Source organism: Solenopsis invicta, chromosome 5 (assembly GCF_016802725.1).
Source record: "Solenopsis invicta isolate M01_SB chromosome 5, UNIL_Sinv_3.0, whole genome shotgun sequence".
NCBI lineage: Eukaryota > Metazoa > Arthropoda > Insecta > Hymenoptera > Formicidae > Solenopsis > Solenopsis invicta.
The window spans coordinates 18,528,193-18,532,270 of record NC_052668.1 but is presented as its reverse complement, the minus strand read 5'-3'; the positions used below and the strand labels follow the sequence as shown (position 1 = coordinate 18,532,270).

The 4,078-nt window shown below is 39.2% G+C and overlaps 1 long non-coding RNA gene across 2 annotated transcripts; it reads left to right on the top strand.

Moving 5' to 3' along the window:
- The first annotated feature begins 272 nt into the window (after positions 1-272).
- On the top strand, positions 273-2,945 carry LOC113003240. 2 transcript variants are annotated; one of them, XR_003268342.2, is made up of 3 exons: positions 273-1,894; positions 1,964-2,047; positions 2,119-2,945. It is a non-coding gene; the product is annotated as an uncharacterized LOC113003240 (long non-coding RNA). The 2 variants fall into 2 exon arrangements; XR_005574851.1 differs by having other exon boundaries at positions 1,964-2,945.
- The last annotated feature ends 1,133 nt before the right edge of the window (positions 2,946-4,078 follow it).

Genomic DNA, 4,078 nt, shown 5'->3' with positions numbered 1-4,078 from the left:
TAAATCTCGTAGAATAAAAAATTACTGAAACAATTGCACAGGCTCAATTTTCGCTCTATAAGATACTCACACGAGAACACTAACGTTCGTTTGTCAAACGTCGGACAATGAAGAATAATTATGGCATTGTCATGCGTAATATTGTAAGAGCTAAGTTATATAAGTAACGTTATATATATATACATAAATTCAAGTGAGGCAATGGGGTTTATAGATATGCCAAATTAGATCAATATTGAACGTATTATGATGTAGTGAATAGGACCAGAGCTATTACAACCGTACGATGTTCAGCTCCTAGATCGCCCGTATACGGGAGATGCGCATACACGAACATCCGTTAGATTGTATGTCCGCTAGACTCAATAGAATATCACAGAGAGATGATGATACACTATACCTATGCAAACGGATATTAGATTGGACCAAAATTGGAAACCCATAACAGATTCTATCGGATCACGTTACCTTATTGTAAATACTTATCCGAAAATAGCTTATTGAAGCAGCGACAATCTTAAAAGCAATGGCCATTTAGGAAATGTTATAGGCGTGTAAAATTTCGACTAGATCTTCCATGACACTAACAGATCAAAATTAACCGTGATACAGTTAATAAACATTTATAAAAAATTTATGAAAATTATTTTGACTTTAATTTCAGTTAAGTCATTAAATTGGATGAAATTCTCTCTCTTTCTCTCTTGCTACAGTTATCAATTGAAAGAAACTTACAAAGACCTCAAAGAACCGTGCGAGTAGTGCAAGTAGTCCCTTACACTACAAGAGACATCGCGCCGCTTTGAATAATTATTTTTAAATGAAGTACACCGCGAGCTATATATGCAAGGAGGCCGCGCGAGGGAAAGGGCAAGGGGAGCGAAGGGTGCTAAAGAGAGGATCGAAAGCTGGAAGTAGGTCAGTAACGCTCGACGTGTGTGACTGCCTGCCTGTTGGGCTTTTCCCTCTACGGTGTCTACTCCTGCGGACGTGCTCGTCCTTGATCCCGTCGCGTACCCTGCGAGAATGGGGGCGAGAATAACGTCCATCTGTCCGTCCGTTTGTACGTGAGACCCGCGTATGTGCGGGTGACATGCGTGCATCGTCAATCACTGACGTTCCATGACCTCCGCGTGGAACATCAGCCCTACACTGCACACTCTGTATTCCTATCCCTGTCGCCTTACCGAGTAGTGCGGTTTCTCCTCTCTCTATACCGATGCGCTACTCTCTACATGCGCGCGCGTATGTACGTGCGGTACATCTCTTGGTGCCGTCGCACGACATGCACCAGGCGATGTCGGTGTGAGAGAGCGTCTGCCCCGGCGCTGCTGCAATCAATACCAACTGATGCATTTGTGCCCGTGGCTTTCGTGCCCGGCCGTTCGCACGCAGTACCCGCGCCGATCACCAATCCTATTTCCCGATATTTCTTCCGTAATAACTCGCTATCGTCTGAATTTAGACAATTCGATAAATTTCTCCTTGCAAAACAACCAGAAATATACTTGGAAATCAATGTAATTTTAACGAATTTCAATCAGGGTCAAAATCATTAGCTCGAGGACCGACCTACTTCAAGAACGCCAGAATAGATATTAAGAAAATAGAAAATTTACGATCAATGGATTAATTGATACGACCTCAAAATTATCGAGAGAGTATCGTTAAAAATTATCGTCTATAATTGCCAAAAATATCAAACCTTATCGGTTGGATGAATAAATAAACATCGGCATTCAAAAATGTAAAGCTTTTATAAATTATTATCTCCTATGTAGAAATAGTTCGCTCGTTGCATAACGAATGAAAGTTGAAGAGTTAATGTCATACTGGAAACACAATTGTGTTCAAACGACGTCAACTTGAAACGGATTATCAACGAGAAAAACTTGTAAGTTTAACGAGAGAAGTAAAAATGTAGGAAACTTTCTTGGCACTAACTCAATCTTATATGTTTCAGCAAGCGTACGTGCGCAATGCCACGCGATCGCTACGCTTATGTCGCTGCGTTACGACGACATCGACACGCTATCGACGGTTTCATGTAAGTTTTTCTTTTTTTTCTATCAATATAAAAGAATCCATTGTCTCTCCCCGTGCGTGCGATATTTACAGGGCACCCCGGGGGCCGCTTCCTGACCCGGAAGGAGGACCGAAGGGAGAGAGCCGATAATGTCAATGCGGCTTTTCCTCGCGTGTTTTGAACGGGCCACACGCTGTGCGCTGAGTGCCTCTAAATGCAACCTATTTACTCGCCGCACCGCCTACAGGATGTCTCGGGGAGAAATGACTACCACTTTAACAAGGGCTAATGTGTACGTTTCCAAAAGATTGTACCTTTCCGCTGTTGTAGCTATTGTTGCGCCGAGACGCCCTAGCGTGTGCCTCAGTTCTAACAATTTCTAACATTTTTTATGGTAATATTATCGACGAATGTAGTGATCATCGAGTTGCCATGTGTGTTAAGGAATTGTTGATTTTTAAATATACAGAGAAAGAGAAAGAGAGAGAGAAAGCAAAAAAAGTCAAATATTAAAAAAGTAAACAAGTAAGAATAACTTTTAGCAAAAGTTATCGATTCAAACTTTATGTCTACATTATATTAAATGTAATTCAATTTTTTATTTTATCATCTGCGCTTTTGCTCGTTTCTTGACTTATTAAATCTTGTAACGCGATATGTCTTTATAAGCGCGTTCTAAAAATATGGGCCTATATTTTTACTTAATATAAGCAATATTTAATAATAAAAATATAAACTAAATGAGAAATGGATAAGACAAAAATTTAATAAATTGTATCTAGTTTTGTATTAACAATACTTAAAAAAATCAGGTATAATTGATCCTGTTAATGTTTGATCAGTTTATGTAGCAGCTAATGTAATCGTGCATTTTGTATTCAATTTTTGTATTTTCACAAAAGAATGTTTATTGTAAAAATATATGCTAATTAATTTTAATTTTAAATTTATTGCTTCTGAAGAGAGTTTTCAAAATTTATTTGTTTATTTAGTGCCTTCGAAAATAAATTGAAAAATAAAGAATGACGCGCGCTCCGTCGCTAATAATGTCTGTTGAAATTAATGCGCGATGGTAGTACTGTTTCCGATACATTAATTATCGCAATATTTATAAGGCTGGTAGTTACGTACGCCTATCGCTATTCCCGCGAGTGCCATTGTTTCTGTGTCGCTGCACCGAATAATCCATAAATTCACTTGATCGTAAAAATGATAAACGAAATCTCTCAGGCACATCGAGAAAAAGGCTCGTCAAGCTGAATAAAGACGTTTTTTAATAACATTATTTCAGAAAAAGTCAATTATACAGACACATTACTGTAATTTGACTCTAATCAGATTAAAACAGATGCTTTATTCAAAGGAAACATTTTTTTTAAACAGAAAGAGAGAGAGAGAGAGAAAGTTTTCAGCAATAGCATTTAATAACTTCGACTCGCCGGTTAATATCACATGTTAATATCTAATACTATAATTTTCTATACGAAAGAACGTACTATCGGCAAGTTTCTTATAAGTATGAACTCGTTAAACCTCGTTGATTCGAAATATGTAGGAGAGAAGCCGATCAATTACAGTATATTCAGAAAACGAAGCCTTGTAGGTACTCTATAATCTTCCCAGGATTATCAACGACCTCTCTGATAGACCTATACAGTATCTAAGATCATCAAAGATAAAGTGTAGAATGTAGCGTAAATTGCCGTCGAAGCCCGAGTATCTTTCGTAAGCTATGGGTAAATAGCACATTGCCATGGTTATTGAAATGAAAAGTCTTTCGCGACTGCTTCGTGGCTGCTGAATCGGGACGACGGCGACGACGACGACGACGACGACGACGACGAAGAAATGAGACAGGGTGAAAACAGGGCAGCAAGCGGAGAAAGAAAGAAGAAACCAGGGGAAAAAATGTGATGAAGAGAAGAGGTCAGAAAATTACAGGCGAGGGTGCATACTATCGTTCGGCCGAGTTCACCAGCGACGCTATTTCTTTTCCTTTCTATTGCCCCGGCTTCTTCCCCGCTCCCTATTCCTCTCCGGGCGTCCTGCTCG